This window comes from Pseudorca crassidens, chromosome 11, assembly GCF_039906515.1.
Source record: "Pseudorca crassidens isolate mPseCra1 chromosome 11, mPseCra1.hap1, whole genome shotgun sequence".
Classification (NCBI taxonomy): Eukaryota; Metazoa; Chordata; class Mammalia; order Artiodactyla; family Delphinidae; genus Pseudorca; species Pseudorca crassidens.
Window position 1 is genome coordinate 79919181 of NC_090306.1, and position 23320 is coordinate 79942500.

At 44.6% G+C, this 23320-nt stretch overlaps 1 long non-coding RNA gene across 1 annotated transcript in view; it reads right to left on the bottom strand.

Moving 5' to 3' along the window:
• LOC137202278 (uncharacterized) overlaps positions 1-1083 on the bottom strand; it is a 39340-nt gene extending 38257 nt beyond the window's left edge. Inside the window, exon 1 of the long non-coding RNA XR_010932531.1 lies at positions 929-1083. This is a non-coding gene — a long non-coding RNA (uncharacterized lncRNA). The remainder of the gene's footprint in view (positions 1-928) is intronic.
• Positions 1084-23320: the final 22237 nt, after the last annotated feature.

Consider the following 23320-nt stretch of genomic DNA (forward strand, 5'->3'; position numbering starts at 1 on the left):
CACCGGAGGCCCCACTGACCTCCCACATCCAAGAGGTCCTACGGGTCATCTTCCTCATATTATTCTGTGCATGTGACCCTTCCATTCCCAACTAGGTTCTGTGGCAGGCACCGCGCCCGGTGTCCTTTGTTCCCTCCCGTCCCCAGCACGACATTCAGCCCCAGCGGCTGCTTTCTCAATGCCTGCTGACTCATGAGCACGAGCTGGGACATGGAAACAATCTTTAACAACCGAATGGAGTAAGGCAATAGGCTTTGTGAACATAAGATACTACCTGAATGAAAGATGAGAAACAAACCTTGGCAAAACCAACCCAGTAGGATTATTCCATCATTCTGCACCTAAAAGAATGAGAGGCAGAGAGCAAAATGCAAGTCCCAGTGACATCAGCCTTGGCAGTCCCTAATGGAAAGTGACCCTGCCAGGGCCCTGCTCCCTCATTCAATCTGGGAACGCTTTCCATTAACGCTGTTAACCCTGCACAGCGGTCAGGGGCAGAGCCGGCCAGGCCAAATGTGCTCTGTTCCAGTTGCTGAATCATCTCCATCTCGTTTGCCCTTCCTAATACCTTCAAGAATTAGAAGAAGCAAAGGAGGGGGAGAGAAGCACGGAGGACTATCAACTTTAGCAAATCCTTAATTGGAAGCAGTTTGGCCGGTTCCTTCCATCCCTGGGAACTCTTTCCATTAAAAACATTTCTCTACCACAGCCGTGTTTTAGAATTACCATTGTATCCTCAGCCCAAAGGAAAATTCTCTCCACCCCCGACCACATACTGTGAGCGATTTCCTTCTAAGGGCGTAAAATCACTCTTCTCAGTGTACCGCTGGATGACTTGACATCAACCAAGAAACCCAGTAACATCCTGACCTTCTGAAAGCAGAGTGGAAGATCAGAGAAGGCTTTCCTTGCTGCCCCCAGGACTCACCACCATCAAAAGGCACACAGAGGCCCCAGAACTGAAGTTGGATGAAAACACCAAGGAGGAAATGAAAGTCAGATATAACCGGGAAGTAGGCAAATTCAGTCTTCTCTGAGCTGGAAAATTAGAGCCAAGGGAATTCTATTATTAGGGGAAGCTCAGTGACCTCTGTTCTCAAGTCTGGGTGGGGGAAGGTTGCAAAGAAGACTACACTGCCCTCTATTGGGGGCCTATAGGCGCGCAGCTAAGGGCTTTTCATTCATGGTCTCGACTGATTGATTAGCCATTGCACAACCCTTGGGAACGCTTATTATCTGAAACAGACAAACAAAAACAAAAAAAACAACTGAGACCATAGACATCAAGCAACTTGCCCAAGGTCACGTAACTAAGATGCAGCACAAGCAAGGATGCTAAACCAGGGATAAAGGACTTCAAGTTTCGTTTTCTTGCCATTTATCTTTATAGATAATCTTTCCATCTTGGACTCAGATAGCTCATGCTCTGAGAGTCTGCCAGCGGTTCTCTCTGGCATGGTGGTTCTCAAAGGTAGCTGCGTATTCGAATCACCTGGAAATGCAGCACTAACCTGCGGAGTACTCAAGCCCCACAGCCGGAAAGTCTGACTTCAATGGATCTGGGGTGGATCCTGGCTTAAGTGAGTTGTAAGAGTTCTCCAGGTGATTCTGATATGTAGCCGGTACTAAGAATGTCTGCTCCAGCTGCAGAAGGGATGGAGACAGAAATAGATGGCCCTCTCAAACCTAGGACATAGTAGTTAATAGAGAGCAGGTTTGGAGGGCTTCTTTAAAGAAAAATCACTTTTGAAGGATGCGAGCTCAATAGTGGAATGTCACAGTTATGCTTTGTGATGTTGTGGTAGGTGAAAAATAGATCCCCAGAGAGCTCCACGTCCTATTCCCTGGAGCCTATAAATATGTTACCTTTCACGGAAAAAGGGACTTTACCAATGTGGTTAACTTAAAGATCCTGAGAGGGGGAGATTAGCCTGAATTATCTGGGCGGCCCTGATGTAATCACAGGGTCCTAATAGGGAGGCAGGGGAATCAGAGTTAGAGAAGGAGATGTGATGACAGAAGCAGAGGCTGGAAGGTGTGAGGAAGGGATCCGAGGATGTGGCAGCCTCTGGAAGCTGGAGAGGCTCCAGAAGGAATAGCCTTGCCAACACCTTGACTTTAGCCCAGTAAGACTGCTTTTGGACTTGTGACCTCCAGATCTGTAAGAATAAATAAATTTGTATTGTTTTAAGCCACTAGGTTTATGGTCATTTGTTGACCATTTGTCTATAGGAAAAAATGCAGATCCTGTGTAACTTACTCCACTTCTCAGAGGTTCTGTTTCCCCATCTCTAAAATGGGATCATCTGACGGCAGTAGGGTAGTTTTGAGGGTTAAATACATTGATTAGAAACAAAATGCTTGGTACGATGGCTTATAAACAGGGCTTACTGTGATGATCATGGATAGAGGTCTCATGAGGCAGAAAGTGATGTGAGAAGAGAGACTTCCAGCTGCGCCCAAGTACATTTCTACAGGACAAGGGATTGAGGCAAATGGAACAAAATTAGCAAAGACTGGTGCAAAAGAGCAGCGGCAGCAGGATTTCTCAGCCCGTTGGCCTTTGGGAGATGTTTGCACCTGCCTATTCTGAACATCTGACCATATTCCCAGAGCTATTGGGTCTACCCCCCGGACCTCATCTCCTTCACTGTAAAATACACACAGCAAGAGAGAAAAGGGATAGGAATCATCAAGACACCAAAAAGACTCTACGATACAGGTTCCCCAGTATTTCATTCACAGTCCATGTCCAGCCAGCAGGTCAATTTCTGAGCTTATAGACAATTTGGGGTTCTTAAACCCTCTCAAGAATAAAATATGTTTTCTACCTATTTAGTTTTGGTGGAATTATAACTAGTAATGTGTACTGTACCACTCACTAGACTCGTGACCTTGGACAAATGACTCTGTTCCTCAGCTTCGTCATCTGTAAAATGGGGCCAAGGATAACACCCACGTGTAGCGTTGTTATAAGCATTAAATGCTTTCTCCATGCAGAGGGCATTGTGAAGTGCCTGGCACACTTTCGAGTGCTCAGCAAGTTAGCTATTAACTTTCCTATCAGGGTCATTTTTATTTGGGGCAAAGAAGTGAGGGCAGGTGAAGGGAACCACCCACTTAGAAGACCTGACATGAAAAACAGTAATTTCCACACCCTTTGATTGTTTTACTCAGTTTCTTTTAAGGAGCTACAAGAGAAAGTAGTCTAAAATCAGAGCCATATACAGTCACTTATTGAGTGCCTATCATGTACCAGGAATTCTTCTAGGACCTGGGAACCTAAAGATAAACAAGATCCATTTCCTATTCTCAAGGAATGTCCAGTCTAATGGTGGGAAGAGGCACAGTGAATTTCCATCACAAGACAGCAAGATACATGCTAGAATTGGGGTAGGTAGGGTGTGATGAAGATGTGCTTAGGAGAGACCAAAACCTTCATGTGGAGGAGGGGGCATCAGGGAGGCTTCCTGGAGAAAGGACATCTAAGCTGGTGGAGTGAGATACTATGTGAAGAGTTTTAGAAGGAACCAGCTCTTCTGAAGACTTGAGGTCAAGAGCAAGCAGTGTTTTTAGGAAACAGCAAAGAGTCAATATGAGCATGATGCATGGGGCCACGGCCAGAAAAGTTGGGGTGAAGGTGGGGTATTGAGAGATTTGGCTGGAGATCTAAGGGCCATTCAGAGCACAGAGCGACTTAAGAACCATGATAAGAAGTTTGGATTTTAGCTTGAGGACATTGAGGAGTTGCTGAGATTCTGTAATAAGACACGAACTTCAGAAAGATCACTCTCAGAGGAACAGTGGAAGAGGGACAAGATGAAAGTCAAAAGATAATGGGAGGTGACTGCAATAATCCTGGTGGAAGAGAACGGACAATGGAGCCGAAGTACTGGCAGTGGGGGTGATCAGAGGTGGATAGATTTAGACATATTAGGGCAATAGTGCTGCAGAGTGTGTGGTGAGATAAGAGAAAGAGAGGAGAAAACCCCCTGATATCCACTAAGTCAGGAAATGCAGGAACCAGCAGTTTGAGTGTCAAGTGATAAGCTCCAATTTAGACATGTTGATCTGAACACAGTGAAGGCCTGGAGGACCTTCAAGTGGTTTTATGTAGTTGGCAGTAAGACATGAGTCTGGAGTTCAAGAGAGAGATCTAGGATGAAGACCTAGGTCTGAGAATCATCAGTCCGTAGGTGATCTACTTGAAACTACAGAAGTAATGAGACCACACAGGGAGAGTGAAGAGCAGGTAGAGAAGATGGTCAATGATCTAAGGTCGGGCAAAGGAAGAAAGGACAGTCAGAAAAGGGAGACTAAGCCTAAACACCCCAAGAGATCGGGGCAGCCAGGAAGTCCAGGAAGTGAGTGCTTTAAAGGAAGGAGTGGTTCACAGTGCTGAGTGCTTCATTGAGGCCAAAGGAAACAGGGATATGGACTTGACTAATTCAAGGCCATTACCAACTTTGGCAAGAGTGGTTCCAGTAGAGGGATTGGGGTGAAAAAGCCTGATGGATGTGGGCGAGAAGTAGAAGACAAGCAAGTGGAGAGGGCAAATGGGGACCTCTCAAGACGAAGACATGACATTCTCTTGCAAGAGCTTTGTCTGAGAAGGACAGCAGAGAGATAAAGCAGTAATTGGAGGGAAGCAGGAGGTAGAGGGTTTTCTTTAACATATGAAAAACTTGAGAATATTGAAATGCTGCTGATGAGGAAAAAGGGAAGAAAGGAAGGGTTGATAGTACCATGGATCTTCATTATTATCAGATTCTGTATTTGCAAATTCTCCTACTTGCTAAAATTCACTTGTAACCCCAAAAGCAATACTTGCAGCACCCTCATGGTCATTCCTGGACATGTACATGCTCAGAACAGCAAAAAGTATGAGTCTCCCAATACGCTTCTTTCCAGCTGAGGTTGAACAACTGATGTTCTGCCTTCTTGCTTCAGCTCTCATGCTGTAAACGAGCATCCTTTTCACAGTATATATAGTGCTGTGTTTTTCATATTTTGGTGCTTTTTGTTGGTGATGTCACTCTTTAAAGTTGCCTCAAGTGTGGCGCTAAAGTATTATCAAGTGTTCCTTAGTGCGGGAGGGCCATGATGTGCCTTATGGAAAAAATACATGTGTGAGATAAGCTTCTTTCAGGCCTCAGTTATAGAGCTTTTGGTTATGAGTTCAATGTTAATGATTCAACAGTATATATTAAGTAAGGTGTCTCTGAACAGAAACACACATAGAACTAGGTTATATGTTGAATGGTTGATAAAAATGTTGTGACCAGAGGCTCACAGGAACCTAACCCTGTATTCCCTCTAGGAGCAGTGGTGCAGGATTCACGAATTCAGTGTTCATGGTGACCTTAAAGAACATAAATATTGTGAATAATGAAAGTTGGCTCTGTAAGAGAAAAGGAGAGTCGGGAAGAGGTCTCAGAAGTGGACTTGGGGTGGGCATGCTTTTGGGTAATGGAATGGTCATCTAGAGTCCCCGATCTTGTCATCCAATAAGTTTACTAGACCAAAACATTCCTTTCCAATAAAAACACAGGCAATAAAAACACATGGATAAAGAAGATGTGGCACATATATACAATGGAATATTCCTCAGCCATAAAAAGGAACGGAATTAGGTCATTTGTAGAGACATGGATGGACCTAGAGACTGTCATACAGAGTAAAGTAAGTCAGAGAGAGAAAAGCAAATATCGTATAATAACGCATGTATGTGGAATCTAGAAAAATGGTACAGATGACCCGTTTGCAAAGCAGGAATAGAGACATAGATGTAGAACAAATGTATGGATACCAAGGGGGAAAGGGGTGGGGAGAGAGGAATTGGGAGACTGGGATTGACACATATACATTATTGATACTAGGTATAATATTGATACTAGGTATAAAATAGACAACTGATGGGAACATACTGTATAGCACAGGGAACCCTACCTAATGCACTGTGGTAACCTAAATGGGAGGGAAGCCCAAAAGGGAGGGAGTATCTGTATGTGCATGGCTGATTCATTTTGTTGTGCGGTGGAGGCTAACACAACATTGTAAGGCAACCATACTCCAAGAAAAATTTTAAAACACAAAACAAACAAAAAAAAACACAGGGAGATAGTTGTCAACTGGGCTTACTCTGAACAAGCGGTCCTGGTATATGAAGAGCAAGAGGATGAGGAAAGGAGGGAAGTGATATCAATAAAAGGACATTGAAACTAAGACGTGGGGAGAGAGGGGAGGTCTCCTTTTGTTGTTCTCTCTCTACATTGTACAATTTATCAAGCTAAAGTTTATCAAGTTAAAAATCCTTTTCTGAGGATTTCCCAGGGAGTCTCAGGTTTTACCTTCCTGCCCTTCTGGTGACACCATATTTGTTTTGACCCCTCCTCTAAAACAGTGTTGTTCAGTCTTGTCTTTGCCCATACCCGGATTAAGGAGGAAGACTGCAGACGTTGAGACTTGGTGTTACACAGTAATCTCTTTTTTATTAACTCATCCCAGCAGTTGAAAACATTGGAAAAATACTATTAAAACACTGGAAACAAAAACAAAAACAAAATACTTCGCAACCAAGCACATATCCTGTGGGAAACGCTAAGAGCCTTTCTCTTCCCGCCACCCTTATCCTATATTACAAGAGCAAGTCTTCTCTAACTACTCCCAAAGTGAGGTCAAAATCAAGGGGAAAAACTACTTTGTGTTAAATGGTGTCGTGCACATTTTGAAGATAGGAACAGGACGTCAGACAGGAAGAAAACGAGTTCTCAAATATTGATCATCCTTGCTAAGCTAGGTGAAGTTACAGTGAAGTTTTAATATTGGGGGAAACGGACACCTGATGTATTTCCATGTCAGGTCACAAAAGGCGGATTCCTTCTGTTGAGAAGTATAGGAAACCACACTTAATCACACTTAAACCACACAATCATAAATTGCGATTTATGATTATTCAGAGAGGATGGGCCAAAGCTCACTTTTGTTCTACTGTATAAAATCTTTTCTTAGCAGATTATCAGTGTAAACAAGTTCAATTTATTTAACAAAATATACCTTTTGGGGGAAGATCATAAATTTAATAGACTGGTAATACTGAGGAACCTTTTTGATCTTTTTTAATTAACAGACTTTATTTTTTAGAGCAGTTTTAGGTTTATAGAAAAATTGAACAGAAAGTACAGAGAGTTCCCGTATTCCCCTTCTCCCTGCCCTCAGAGACAATTTCCCCTACTATGAACATCTTGCATGTCCAAATGTGGTACATTTGTTACAATTGACAAACTGATATTGATACATTTTTATTATTAATAAACCAGGGTCCGTAGTTTACATTAGGATTCACTCTTTGTGGACAAAATATATTTTTAATGTGTTTTAGAAGCATAGAAGTCAGAATAGTAAAGCTAACCATTTATAGAGGCATCTCTAGGTCGCAATGCACTGTCACTTAAAGGGAGCTGAAGTTCAGAGAAGCCAGTGACCTGCACACAGCTGTTTAGTAGGAGAGACAAGATAAGAACCCAGGTCTTCTTACTTCGTCTCCAGTTATGCTGGTGCGAATATTTAAGATACCAGTCTTAACCCCATGTCTTCCTTAAATTCAGGTGTACATTTCTAAGCAGAGGATTAAGGTGCACTGCTAGTGTTTCCACTGAGAAACCACTGTGACAAGGTGAACAAGATGACACTTGGTCAAAGGCTTGGCAGGTGAGGGGACACAAGTGTTAATCCGTCTTTTGGGCTTGAGTATTTAGGGTCCATACTTGCTGCCAATTTATTTGTCTGTTTCCTCCTCTCCACAGGACACTTTAGGAGAAAAGGAACCAGGTCTATCTTGTTTACTGTTGTCTCCTTTTTGCTTGCATATTACTTGGAATATAATAGTACGCAAACAGCAGTTATTAAGCAAATGAATGGAAGGATGAATGAAGCATGTATATTAATCAGGGTTTTCCAGAGAAGTGGAACCCATAGTGTGTGGTGTGTGTGTGTGTGTGTGTGTGTGTGTGTGTGTACAGAGAGAAAGAAAGAGAGATTGATTTATTATGAAGGATTGGCTCACCTGATTATAGAGGCTGAGAAATCCCGTGATCTGCCATCTGCAAGCTAGAGGCCCAGGAAAGCTGATGGTGTCGCTCCCACTCAAAGCTGAAGGCCAGAGAACCAGGGGAACCAACGGAGTCAGTCCCGGTCTGAGTCCCAAGGCCCAAGAACCAGAAGCACCAATGTGTGAGGGCAGGAGAAGGTGGATGTCTCAGCTCAGGCAGACAGCAAATTCACCCTTCCTCGGCCTTTTTGTTCTATTCAGACCCTCAATGTATTGAAAAATGCCCACCCGGATCCGTGAGGGCCGTCTTCTTTACTCAGTCTCCTAATTCAAATGCTAATCTCTTCCAGAGACGGCCTCACAGACACACCCAGAAATAATGTTTGACCAACTCTCCGGGTATCCCTTAGCCCAGTCAAACTGACACGTAAGATTAACCAGCACAGATGAATGCTGTCATCTGTAAGTGATAATGGCCATATGTAATTGCCCCTGGGATCCCTTTCTGATATTTTCCCTTTTGCTTTTCTGATTGTTTTCCAATTACTATTTCAAATGACCTTTTCTACTTCTTAGGATATTTTGGTCCTTACAATTTCAACCACATCCTATAATTGCAAGATAACTTGAACCAACACCAAATTTCCCAGTCATTTTCTTTCCTTGCTATATAACAAGGTTCAGACACAAGCTACCATTTCTCTTAAGATAATATTTATACCTTTGAGCTGCTTCCAGTACCAAAATCCATGTGCATGTGGGCACGTCAATGCAAATAACTTTTGCCTGGTGCCCTCTCGTTACTATGAATGGCAGAAGGAGCTGATGGAAGAAGTACCCTGTACAGAGTCAGCAAATCTATGTTCTAAATCTAAGTTGTACTTACAGCTCTCTTAAGTAATGAAAACTTGTTTCCCTTTGGTTTCCTTAGCCACAAAATAAAGGTAATATCATGCATTCTTAGGATACCCCCTAAAACTATTTTTCCCATATAAATGTTCAAAAAGGGATGTTAAAATGCTTTGGGTATTTCATTAAGCTGTTTATTAGTTTTAGTAAACACTGACTCCAAGGCGCTAAAGCAAAGGTTACAAACTGGTAACTTGAGGGACCACATTGAGTCAATAGAAGTGTTTTGTTGGTCCAGTAGTGCTAATTTTTAAATTTAAGTCAGTTACTGAAAGGTTTAAGATTTGAGAGACTTCACATTTATATTCCGGCTTCCTTTGAAAAATCTGAAGATTTGGCACCCTCAGTCCACATTGCTGCTTGGCAACAACTTGCTGGAGCTAAGCAATGATTGCTTCCTTGTAAAGGCATAGGAGCGCTGTAATTTGCCACAGCCCCCACCACTCCATAGTCTACAACACCTAGTCTTGGCCACAGCCCCCACCACCCCCTAGTCTACAACACCTAGTCTTGGCCACAGCCCCCACCACCCCCTAGTCTACAACACCTAGTCTTGGCCACAGCCCCCACCACTCCCTAGTCTACAACACCTAGTCTTGGCCACGGCCCCCACCACCCCCTAGTCTACAACACCTAGTCTTGGCCACAGCCCCCACCACTCCCTGTTTTACTGCATCCAGTTGCTCAACTCACTTCTTTTGCTGTCTGGTTCCTGAAGGCATTTGAATTTGGAAGTTTCCTGTTTTAAAGGGATATTACACAGCACATAGTTGACTGCCCAAGTTGCAGCTATCAGATTGATCCTATTCACAAATAGTTCCAAAGAAGAAAATCTATATTATTTGGTAATCCATTGGGACATTGGAACGTCTCCCTTCTATCCAGAAATTTTTCATCACCATAAATAAACCAACAAGAATAATACAAGTTTAGAGCTAGATGACATCTTCTAGCTCATCTGGTCCAATCCCTTTATATAACAGTTGAGAAGACTAAAGTACTAGATAGTGAAGATGCTTGCTTAAAGCCCAGTAGCCCAACAGATGCAGAACTAAAGCCACAACTAGACTCCCAGTGGAAAGCTTTCCGGGTGGCCATTTCTCGCTCTTTCCAGGGTAGGCATAGAAAACAGCTGCTTACTTTTCTTTATGAAAAACACATTAAGCTTGGACTCAAGAACAATAAGTGTTTTTTCTCTTGTTCTAGGCTTTAGATTCTCAGACAGCTGATTTTCCTAACCTTAAATACCATGAACACTCTCCTTTGAACCCTGTATTCATTTCCCAGGGCTACCATAGCCAAATGCCACAAACCAGGCAGCTCAAAACATCAGAAACCTGTTCTCCCACAGTCCCTCTAGGGGCTAGAATTATGAAATGAAGATGTAAGCGGGGCCACGCCCCCTTTGAAGTCTCTCAGGGTGACTCCTTCCTTGCCTCTTCCTAGCTTCTGGTGGCTTCCTTGCCTTTCTGGGCTCGTAGCTACATCCCTCCAATCTCTGCCTCTGTTGTCACATGGCCCTCTTCCTTGTGTCTGTCTCTGTGTCCTCTCTCTCATAAAGACATCAGTCATTGGGGCTTCCCTGGTGGCGTAGTGGTTGAGAGTCCGCCTGCTGATGCAGGGGACACGGGTTCGTGCCCCGGTCCGGGAAGACCCCACGTGTCGCGGAGTGGCTGGGCCCATGAGCCATGGCCACTGAGCCTGCACGTCCGGAGCCTGTGCTCCGCAATGGGAGAGGCCACAACAGTGAGAGGCCAGCATACCGCAAAAATAAGTGACTAATTTATTTGATCTTCTCAATACAATAGGCATTGTTTCAGAGAAATAGGTTAAGTAACCCAAGGTCCCATACAAATTAAGGGCGAATGTCAACATCCCCCAGGACAAAGCTTTAGAGCCCCAAACCTGGTTCTGTGGCCAACCTGTGTCTCATAGGTGCCCATGTCAACTCAGACCTCCAGAAGGCTACTTCAGACAGTTTGGTCATTGAACTAGGTATGCGATTCTTAGGGTTTTTTCTTCCATGGTTGTAAACATCTCTTCCCAGTTAGCAGAACATCCCAGATGAACGTTCTTTAAATTCTACCTCTGTGTTAACTCATGTCATGAAAAAGCTTACATTCTATATTACGCTACTGTATCTCTCTGCAGACATGTATTCATTAAATGAGTACCACATACCACTGATATTAAGGGGAGCTTTTTCACATTTTATCGCCTTTTAAATTAGAATGCATCACCGGCTATGGGAAGTCATAATTTATTTGGCAATGTTTTCCCTTTCTTAGTGACACACAAAATAGTAGTGTATCTGTTATCAGTGGTGTCTTAGATCCAACAAAACATGGTATTTAAAAATTTAGCTCCAGTCTTTTCCAGGCTTGATATAAGAAATAACTCCCTGAAGACTACCTCCCCGCTTTCTGCAAAGTTATTATTACACATCATACAATGTATGTTTAATGCCTCGAAAACAAATCTGTCACAATAAATCTCATAGAGTTCGATGCTAAGGAAAGCACTCTGTCTCCCACTGAACGGCCTGCCCCTCTTGCTGGATAGTCATAATAACGGATTCTTGCAACTCTCTGTTTTAACCAAGACAGCTAAAAAGCTCCAACCTAGCTTCTCCCTCTGATCTTCCATTTACCATCTTTACCTTCATTTTTTTTTTTTTTTTTTGCGGTACGCCGGCCTCTCCCTGCTGTGGCCTCTCCCATTGCGGAGCACAGGCTCCGGACGCGCATGCTCAGCGGCCATGGCTCACGGGCCCAGCCGCTTCGTGGCATGTGGGATCTGCCCGGACCGGGGCACGAACCCGTGTCCCCTGTATCGGCAGGTGGACTCTCAACCACTGCGCCACCAGGGAAGCCCTACCTTCATTTTAATCATGGTGAAGAAGGTGTTTTTTTTTCCTTTTCAGAAGTAAGTGGGGCACAACTAAACAAATAGACTATGCATGTTTCCTAAAATGTGCCAGCTACAGATGAGATGCCCTCCTAGATCCGTGATCCTTGATCTTTCCTCTAAACACGGACAGCACCCTCCTGACGGTACCACCCATCACCCCCCCGCCATAAATCAAGGTGAGGGTGGAGAGAAGATAACACGTGGCAGTCTGCCTACAGGAGCACATCAGAATCCTCAGGGCTGTGCCAAGAGCTGCTAGTGATTCTGACCTACATCCAGTCCTGCTTTGGTCTCCTTTCTATGCCCAGGAGAGCGACCTGCACACAGTAAGGCTCAATAAATTGTTCCCGGAGATGACTGAGAATAATACAAAATTAGGCATAAACATCTGGAAGGGACCCTGGCAATGAACAACTCTGGGGTTTGAGCTTCATTACCTGCTAGGTGTAAGCGTATTGTCTGGCCAATGAGAAGTGAACAGAAGTGCCGTGTGAGACTTCCCAGAAATCTCCTTAAAGGGAAGGAGCACGCCTTTCTTCTTTCCTTCCTCCACCTCACTGCCTGGAACTCACCTATGATGGCTGGGGCTCCAGCAACCATCTTGGGCCAAGAAAGATGGGTCAAAGGACCCTCAAGAGCCCAAATGGTAGGACAGAAAGTCAAAGGATTTCAAGTCTCTGATGACTTTGTGAAGCTGCCTACAGCCCCAGGCTGCTTCCCTCCCAGACTTCCTTGTGTGTGAGAAGAGAAAGCCTGGGGGTCCTTATTCTTAGGGCTCTCTTATAGTCAGCCGAACACAGTTCCTCACTGGTACAGCATCATAAAATGATCCCTATAGGAAGGTTATAGATCAGGGAGGGGATGAAAGTCATAAAACGAGCCCAGGCCTGGAGGTTAGAACCCCTCTTTCCGGTCTTTGCTATGCTAATTATGCCTTTAGCTCCATGAACTTAAGCAACACACTTCACCTCTATTTACTCAAATCTTCTCTTTAAAAATAAATAAATAAAACTTCCTCCCACAGAGTTATGATGGCTAAATGACATAAAGATGGGAAAGCTGGGTTTTTTTTAATAAGTTTATTTATTTATTTTTGGCCATGTTGGGTCTTCATTGCTGTGCGTGGGCTTTCTCTAGTTGCGGCGAGCGGGGGCTACTCTTCGTTGTGGTGCATGGGCTTCTCATCGTGGTGGCTTCTCTTGTTGTGGAGCACGGGCTCTAGGCGCATGGGCTTCAGTAGTTGTGGCTCGTGGGCTCTAGAGCTCAGGCTCAGTAGTTGTGGTACACAGTCTCTGTAGTTGTGGCTCACGGGCTCTAGAGCGCAGGCTCAGTAGCTGTGGAGTGTGGGCTTAGTTGCTCAGCGGCAAGTGGGATCTTCCCGGACCAGGGCTTGAACCCGTGTCCCCTGCATCGGCAGGCGGGTTCTTAACCACTGCGCAACCAGGGAATTCTCTGGAAAGTCTTTTGAGATGGTAAAACCATTCACCATTGTTACGGTTGGTTGTAGTAATGATGCTCTACAGAATAATCCTTCCATTAGCCCATTTCCTGTTAAATGGGTCAATTCTAGACTCCCATGTTCTGGGCAGTGATGTTGACATTAAAACTGAAACCATAGAGCTTAAGAAATCACAAGTCATTTTGATAGAGCACAGACAGTTTTGCAAGGACCTTTCTCTTCACTGGGGAGTGACCGTCTTCTCATCAAGGGAGGCAGAATCATCAACGATGATCAATCCTTTTATGCTGACATTTACATGGAAGATGGCTTAATAAAGCAAATTGGAGACAGTCTGATTACCCCTGGAGGAGTGAAGACCCTCAAGGCCAGTGGGAAGATAGTGATCCCTGGAGGCACAGATATTAAAAAAAAAGAACTGAACAGTGGTTAACAAAGCTAGAATTCTTTCTAAAGAAAAGAAGGTGGGAGAAAACGGGCATTTTAAAAGTCTTCAAATTATAAGGTAGTTGTAAAGAGTGATCAGCTGTTTGCTATGAGCTCCAAGGATGCAGGCTTCTGGTTAGAAGAATAAGTGTTCCCTGCTTGGGCACTGTCTTCGACCTGGTCCCCTAAAAGCAGAGATTGGTGGTCTTCTGGGAGAGATTTCGGGAGGAGAAAGTAAGGCACTTAGGGAAGTGGGTTAGAGCAGGAGAAGAAGATAAAGATGTGGGTTCCCCTCAAGTCTAGCCTCAGCCTGATCCCAGAGGGAACTCTGGAGCTTATATAACATCAAGGAATTGTGTCACCTCAAGGCAAGAGGACCAGAATTTTAGACCTCAGTATCAATCAGGCACTGGGGCAGACCACCCCTGAGAGGGTGAGGGGACAATAATCTCCCAAGTGTCTCTGAGTGAGGAGGTCCCCGTGGGCTGAGGACAATTCTTGAGGAGGGTGCAGCTGAGATCCCATAGCCAACACTTATAGCAGCTGTGGGATGCATGCACTGGCCCATGACGGGGGAGCTGGGTTGTGTACCCCAGCATCTACTATAGGAACAGAACACTGAAACACTGGAGTGGGTTATGGAGGAAGCATCTGTCTACTTCTCTAGAGACCCTGAAAAGTAGAACCAACTCACCTGTGTGGCAGAGTCAAAATAAATGAGCTTGCCATGAACAGATGGGTGGATGAGACACTTTCACAATAGACCGTGGGGCTCTGCAGTTCTGTTTTCCGGCATCCTGGGAATTCAACTGCAAACCTGGCAGAAATGAGAACGCGTGGGACTCGAGAGCTCCATCCTGAGAGTGCCCCCCGATAGAGAAGAGAGATGAATCAGGGAAGCCTTTTCTCCTTATGCCTTATTCTTCTTTCCCCGATGGTCAGTGGCCACTGTCAGAGGCAGTTTGGAGTAATCATTAAAAAGGCAAAGTCTACAGTCAACCCCCTGTTTGTTCTGCCCTTAGACTAGTTAGCTCAGCCCCCTAAGCCTTGCTCTCTCCAGCTGTAATAAGGACAGTTCTTGTGGCAGAGGCGGCTGGCTGGCCACCCATCCACAGTGCAGGTGTGTGGCTGCCCAGTCAGCACCTACATTTCCAAGTCCCCCTTGTGGCCACATGTGACCGATTCTCACCAATGGGGTGTGAGCAGAAGTGACTGTCCCTGACCAGAGTGGTTAAGAAGTGAGTTATTCCCCTACCAATTCTTTCCCCAACCAACTACTGAAAGGAGAGAATTCTGAAAACTTATAGGAGGGCATAGGCATAGGTGGAAGGAGCCTAGATTCCTACATCACACAGAAGGCTGCGTACCCAGGATTACTCAGAATAGACTGAAGTGAGTGAGAAATCAGCTTTTCATCCTGTTAGAGCTCAGAGATTTGGGGATTTGTTAAAACTAGTGTTAACCCAAAACAATTGTAAAACAATTGTAAATTCCTACTTTAAGTTTGTCATGGATTGAGATGACATCTGTAAAGAATTTTAGGCCCCTTGATAATGTCTATCATCTTTCCTCACAAAGTACCCTCAAATGAACTGAGTCTATTGAAAGGTGATAGGTGGGTGTTTCTCAATATTTTGTTGAAGGATATGCAAATGCGGCCACAAGACAAATTCCCTAGCCCCTCTTAAAGTCTGATATATAGAAATTCTGGAGCACTGAGCACTGCTTAGCAACCTGGCAGATAATCAGCACTTATAATTGTTAGTTATGAGTATTAACAGAGAAGGGATAGAATTTTTATGCAAACAATAAGAAAAATCAATAGCTACTGAATGTTTACTATATATTAGATACCATACTAAGAAGTTGTGTATGTTATTTATTTAATTCTAGCCATAAAGTGATTGAGGGAGAGACACTTTATCCCCATTTTACAGATAAGAAAACTGAGATTCAAAAAAGTTAAGTAACTTGCTGAGTTAGTAAGTAGCAGAACTGGCTTTGAATCCAGGTCTGTTCATTCCCAAAGCTGTGTCCTTTCCTCTCTACTATGATGTACCTGGTTCCAGGGCTGCCCCTCAGGGTGTAAGGACTCTAGTCCCTGGGGGTAATTTAATCACCACAAAACCATAGCCAGATCCCTGTCCCGTGACAGATTTTTTTTTTATTCCCTTAAAGTCAGCTGCCAGTCCCAGAAAGTTTTTTTAAAGTCATGATTTATATAGGTCACCTCACGGCAACATTTTCAATCTTAATTTTAATCACCCTCCCCGCCACGAGAAAACTTACAAGGGGAAAGCTTGGAGAGGTTAGTGATTTCTGACCCCCACATTAAAGACACTGTCCTCAGAAGTCCCCTCTGGCTTCCCAAGTGAGCTCTTGGCATCTGTGATTTTCCGTATCACCGCTGAGAGCTGAAAAGGTTTGGACTCTGCCAGACGTCTCTGCACGGGAGGGTGACCTAGACAGGCCCTTGGGCCAGCTCAGTAAATCAGAGGAAAACAGAAGGCCCAGATGCTCTATGTCACACTGGGAAAGGTAAAGGCCTTCTCAGACCATGAGTGTATCTATCACGGGTGGCCCTGTGTGACAGACAAGAGAAGATGGGTGGAGGAGGCAGGGGGCCAAAGCACTGTCTCCTCCTGAAGAACACAGGGGGCAGTGTTCTCTGCAGAGAACCTGGCTTGAGTCCACCGAGCTTTCCTATTCCAATCGTTTGTACCTTTAAACCTTCACAACTTTGCTTTTGTAGAGAATAGGTGTGCTCTCAGTGCTAAATTCTGACCTTGGTCTTTCATAGCAACTCAAGGCAAGGGGAACAAGGAAAGTGTTACTGACACTTACACTTGGCATTTCACTTCCTGAGTTTCTCCACAGCATTGGGGGTTTGAGGGTGTAAATGCATCCTGTTTCTCCTCCCCTCTGGATTCTGAACCAATGGGGAAGTAATACACAAGAATCGAAGATCACATGGATGACCTTCTTGCCGAGAAGGCTGGTTTGAAGACCTGGCTGGGATCCAAGGCCCAAAGAAGCATCTTCTCCTCCCACTAAGAGGAAATCACGCACTGGTCACAGGATAAACTGCCATGGGGCATCGCATACAGGACCCGCGGCAGAGTGGAGGAAAACTGGGGACCTGTGGGCAGGCAGAAGTGCTGAGCAAGGTGGGTAGGCACCATGCCGCCTCCCCATCTTCCCCAGGAAGCCTAGAAAGAAGGGCTGGGACTGTTCCTCCAGTTATATTCGCCAGGGAGGAGTGGAGGAAGGGTCCGCTCTTTTGTAGGGAGTGGGGCAAATAAGCTTTCCTTCCAACAGACTGCTGAAGACAAGGAGAAAGGATCCTTTAATTCCGGAGGCGGTTTAGAAGCCCTGGTGGACGCCCAGAGCAAGAAAGCCCATCTGGACCTCGGAATTAGCCACACCATCTCCATCTGCCAGCCGCCCCAGGTCTCCTTTTCTGCACCAAGAAGCTGACCAGATTTGCAACTGTTGGCTGACTAGCTGGGACACATCAGCATCGATGGATCCAAGTCACCTCTGTCAGGCTCCTCCAGCCAGCGCCTGCTGGCTGTTTTTCCACGTCCCCTCTCCTGAAAGCATTGCGCAGCACTGACATTTTGAAGTAGTGTTTTTCTGAATTTACTGCATTTTCCCTTCTTGGAGGTAATAGATGGGCTGCTTGGCTTTCCTTCGATGCAGACACTGCTCTGTGGTCGCCACAGCTCCAGAATGTGTGAGCAGATTAGGCAGGGTGAGAATTACAGCATCCTGGGCTCCACATGCTTCCCTGATTGGCGTGTCATTTTCCAATCTGCTAGCACTTCACAAACAAAACATTATTTTAATTACTTTGAGCTATACTGATGGGTCAGATTTTTCTCTGCTTTTTTTCCTTTCTGCTCCGTGTGGCATCCCTGTGCTGTCTCCCGTAATGACAGACCTCCGGTTACAAGGTGTGCAGTGGGAGGCCAAGGAAAGGCCCCTTCCCATGCCTTCTCCCAGGACGTGGGGATCTTAAGAAACTGGTCCTGGCTCCTGGCCAAGGGTTGCCCCGTTGAGCTTGTTTTGATACCCAGAGAATGAAAGATTTCCAAAGCAGGCTTGACTTGCAGGTTTGGTTGATCTGATCTTCTACCCACCATAAATGATCTCTTACTTAAAATACTGTGCATTTTAAACCGTCCTGTTGCCCAAGCAGGGTGGAATGTGACAGAAGACGCCACGTACGTGCAGGGTTTTAACGCAATGGGTTCCTCCTTGTGCGATGGCCATATTCCTGAGAGGCCAGGCTGCTGCTGGGGAGTCCAGGGGAGCCAGATCCCACAGGAGCCAACAAGAATTGTAGACAAATATCCTTAGGCTGAATAATAGCGATAGTATCTTGAGTTTGTCTCGCTTCCAGAAACTTCATAAGAACAAAGGGGTGTTTTACCTACCTGTGATCTCCCCTTCACAGATTTTTTTTTTTTTTTTTTTTTTTTTTTAATGAGAAAGTATCTTCTAAAGAGTCTTTAAAACATCCCCTCAGCCCACCCAAGTTCAGGCCTGGGCTGTTTCTCACCTGGATTAGCCTCAGGCCCCCCCCTCAGCTCTTGCCCCCCGCCCTCTCTCCCTCTCACGGAGGCCAGCTTCAATCTCCTAGTGCCCAGTGTTAATCATAGCTGTCTCCCGGTTAACACTTGTCAGAGGCTCACCTTCCTAAAGGGAGTACAGGTGCCCCAGTGTTGGTCCAAGGCCTGCCATGAAGTCGCCCTGAGAGCTTCCTCCACTGTGCCCGCCCCACCAGCACTCAGCCCTGCTCAGGGGTAAGACTCCATCTGTCCTCCAGACACGCACCGTGCACCCCCCATCCTGCCTGGACAGCCCCCGGTCCCTCCTCCTCCCAGAATCCTGCCCATTGTTCTAAGCCAAAAGCACCACCCTCTTCCAAAAGCCTAGACTGTTCTTCTAGGCAGACAATTTCTTCGGGTGTCCGTGTGGATGCACTATATTCTATTTCCATTCTCTGTCCATCTGTGTGCATGTCTTAACCTTCTCTCTCAGGGCATTTTCTCCATCTGTTCATCTCGTGTCCTCCGCAGCATCCAGCACAGCTTCTTACACTTAATTGTTGCTCAATAAGTAGTAATTGAATCGATTTGGACTTAGCGTCGATACTTTTCTTATCATGTGCACTGAAGTACTATCTCCCTGAGTATTTTCTATCCTGGGTTCAGAAATTATAAGACCCATTTCCAAATGGCATCAAGATAGAAAACTTGTACTCTTTAGTTTTGAGAATAATTTCTGTTCTTTTCATCAGATTTTAGGAAGCGGAGAGGCAGGGGGTGGGGTAGGGGGCTAGCAACTTCGTGGGAATTTCAAGAGCTTTGAAGTTAGGTTTGAATCCCTGCTCCATCCCTGACCACCTGTGTGACGTTGAGCAAGTTCCTTAATCTCTCTGAACCTCAGTTTCTCTTCTCTGAAATGGAGACAAAAGTACCTATTTTATAAGTTTATTTATGAGAATTAAATTCGGAAGTTTCTGTTAAGCTCTAACCCAGTGCCTAGTATGTAGTAAGTGTAAATCATTCCCATCATCCTCCTAATCCTAGGTGTAAATTAGTTTTCATAATCGTCCTGTCCTACCCATATTTTATTCCAGAATCAAATGTTGAGCATTTCAATGAGCATATTGTGTACCTACTATTCACCTGGCCTGCTGCTGACTGTTGTAGGGGAGTCGGGGTAGAGATGGAGATGCAAAAACGGAATATGACAAGATGATAACCTGATTGAATTGGAGGATATTAGCGCAAGAACACTCATTGAACTGTGCCATAGGCAGGTGTTCAAACGGGTGTTAAAAGGTACAAGAGATTTGCTGAAGTCAAAGTGAGATGCAGTATAATCGTGGCAATGAGACACCCTGTTGCTGGGACGCTGCTCTCCCGGGGTCGTCCACAGACTGACTGGAGCCTTACGTCAGCATCTGACTCTGAAGGCGCCTGGCTTCACAGGCCAAGCCCCTGCAGGTGACCCAGCCTGGCCGCCCTCCACTCCCGCACTTAGAAGTACCCCAGGCTTGGCTTAATGCTCTGCTGTCATCAACTTGAAATTCTCCCTCATTTTCTAATGGGCTCTGCATTTGCATTTTGCGCCAGGCCCCAAATTCTGTAGCCAGTCCTGCTTACAGGAATTTGAGGGGTTATACTTAATTCATTTTCTGCCCCTACTGCCTGACACATCATGTGCTCATACATGGAATGAATGAATTTCACTTCCACAGCCATCTGGGTGACAGCTGCTCACACACCTGCTTTTACCTAAAGTTTAACATTTAAAACTGACAAAGGGAGGTATGTTTGTGCCTCAGACTTTGAATTTGGTGAAATAGGACATTTGCAATTTTCTGCAAAATCTCCATACAGAAGAAAGAGAACAGCTAGAATGTGGGGGACTTCTCCACCTGTTTTAAACATCTCAGTTTTACCTTTTTTTTTTTTTTTTATAAGACCTCCAACTTTATTTCTCTTTTACTATTTTTTTTTAAGACATATTTTTGGACTAGATGAGTAGTTTCCTGTCATGGCACATGGCTGAAATTCTATTATTAGATGCATTTCTTTTTTTAATTTAAAGCTTTGACTCTAGGGAAAGTTAGCCCGCTAAACCTTCAATTCAGCAAGTGCTTATTGCTTGCTAGATGGATAAGGCACCGGGAAGATGCTAACGTAAATGATGTTGCACATCCCTGAGAGGATGTGAGTCTGACTGCAGCATTGGTTACCACATGAATCCACTGAACTGACTCCATTGACCTGGCCGGCTGGACTGGCGTCTCCTTATTTCCTCATATACATTCTTTCTAAAGTTTATTTGGAAAGAAAAGTTGAATTTCATGGACTATTTTTTCATACAAAGTGATTCAGCTTTCTCCTGCCATTAGGGAAGTGTGTAAACAAAATTTATAGGAACATGTAAGTAGTAGTTAATTCCAACTTAAAGGATCATTCCCTGTTCTTTTTATTCACTGGATTGTAACCTAGGTTCTCTCCCACTCCAACACAGACACACATTCACACACACTCTCCTTTCCTTGAAATTGTTTTGGGACCAACTGGCGCTCTGATGTAATCAACTTTATAGCAGACATTTTAAAAGCAATTCAACTACAATTTCTGACAGCTGCTAGACAAGTAAAAGATACATCTGAAAAGTGATTCAGATATACATTTTTTACATTTGTGGATATATACATTTGTGGTAAAATACACATAACATAAAATTTACCATTTTAACCATTTAAAAGTATACAACTCAGTAGTATTAAGTACATTCACATCATTATGCTATCAGCACTCCATGCATCTCCGGAACTTTTCCATCATCCCCAGCTGAAACCTTGTACAATAGTCCCCCATTCCTCTCTCCCTCCAGCCCCCGGTGACCACTATTCTACTTTCTGTCTCTATGAATTTGACTATTCTGCATATCTCACATAAGTGGAATTGTACAATACTTGTGCTTTGGGGTCTGTCTAGTTTTACTTAGCGTGATGTCTTCAAAGTTTATCCATGTTGGAGTATGTATCAGAATTTTCCTTTTTAAGGCTGAATAATATTTTACTATAGGTACGTACCACATTTTGTTTATCCATTCATCTGTCAGTGGAAATTTAGGTTGTTTCATATATATATATATATATATATATATATATATATATATGCATGCCACAGTATTCCCTTAGAGCCTTTAAATTTTACAATATGCAAACCTTTCTGATGATGTGTCCCATTTCTCTCAGCGCCAGTGAGCCAGACAGCCCTTCTTTCCCCCTCACAGCCTCAGAGGTCTTCTGTGATAATGAAGAAAGGAGAAAAGAACACCTCTCCAGAGGGAGATCTTTGGTCAAACCTGAGCTTATTAGCGGTGTCTCAGAAATGTCCATTTACAGGGAACTATATTCAATATCTTGTAATAATCTATAATGAAAAAGAATATGAGAAAGTATATATATACACACACATATATATGTATATGTGTGTGTGTGTATATATATATATAACTGAATCATTTTGCTGTACACCAAAAACTAACACAACATTGTAAATCCACTATACTTCAATTAAAAAAAACAGAAATATCCACCGAGCCCCTACCCAGCAGGAACACAAGCCTTATGAAATAGACCCAGATGCTTTCATTAATGGCCTTACACTCCCTAGAGATCATTTCCGCACAACCCAAATGGACCCCAAACCATGGCATCAGGTTTGCAAAGAAGCTGACTCGGGCAAGTGGGATATGGAGCCCCTCTCTCAGGCAGGAGAGTCGTTTTTCATACCTGGAGCTTGGGATGCATGTGAGATGGGAGTGGGTGGCAATAGTTGAAGTAAATACCCATGTCAATGGCTTCTCTGTCCTGGAATGTGCCAGCTGTGACCACAGCCAAGTCAGGGCGAGGCCTCAACAGGCCAACCACCCACCCGAACATTGAATAGTGTCTTTGATGGAGTTTGGTGATAGTTCTTCTCCTTCTCCTCCACTCAGTCCCATTCATCACATATCCGTAAGCACCTGCTTCTTACAGGCAACCTTCCCGGCATCCAGACTTGGCTGGTGCCTCTGTCTAGGTGGGATGTGCACCCTGCACCAAGAAGCAAGCAAAGCAGAGGGTCGTTCTGCAGATTGCTGCCCTGCATGGGCAATACTCTGGGGTGGGGGAGGGGTGGGGGTGGGGGTGAGCGGGTGAAGCTGCATCGCCTCCTTCATGGGGAATTGCTCCTCCCTATTCCATGTGTTCAGTATATAGTTGGATGGTCACATCCAAAGCTCAGAAGAGAAAATGTATCTGGAAATACAGATTTAGAAGCATAGGTGTAGGCGGCACCTGAAGTCTTGAAATGGAATCAAAAGTCTTGGGGAATGTATGTGAAATGACAAGAGAAGAGCAAAAACTGATCTCTAGGAAACATCAACATTTCAGGGTGAGCGGGATAAGAAGAAACAGGGGACAGGGTAGAGAGGGCCAGGGGAGAGGCATGACCAAGGAGGGGGGAGAGTCTATCAAGAAAAAGGGCATGGCCAACAGTGCCAACTAGAAGGCCACCGCCAGAAGCTGCACTGTGAATCCAGCTGGTGATCCAACCATTGGCTGGTACTCACTGTTGCCCAGGCAACGACATCCTGTTCTTTGAATAGGTCTGGCTTTGTGTACTGAGGTAGCAGGGAGAACAGGAAGATACCAGAGGTGTAGGACATAAAATTGGTGAAGATTCTGATGAAGGTTAACCTCAGCAAAGTTAGTAAAGGACTGTAGGAATTGGCCAGCTGCCAAGAATGGAGGAGAAAATATTCCAGACTGAGAGGGTGGTAAGGAAACATCCTGGGAACTGCCAGTAGTCTAATGCGCCTGGATTGTTGGGTGCATGTGGAAAAGGCATGAGAGATGAGGCTAGAGAAGATACTGGGGTGAGATGACAACAGGGCTTTTAGTCTTGCTAAGGAGTTTGCATTTTCTTTCAAGGCAATAGGGATCCCCAAGGCATTTTATGCAGAGGGCTGATATGAGCACATTTGCA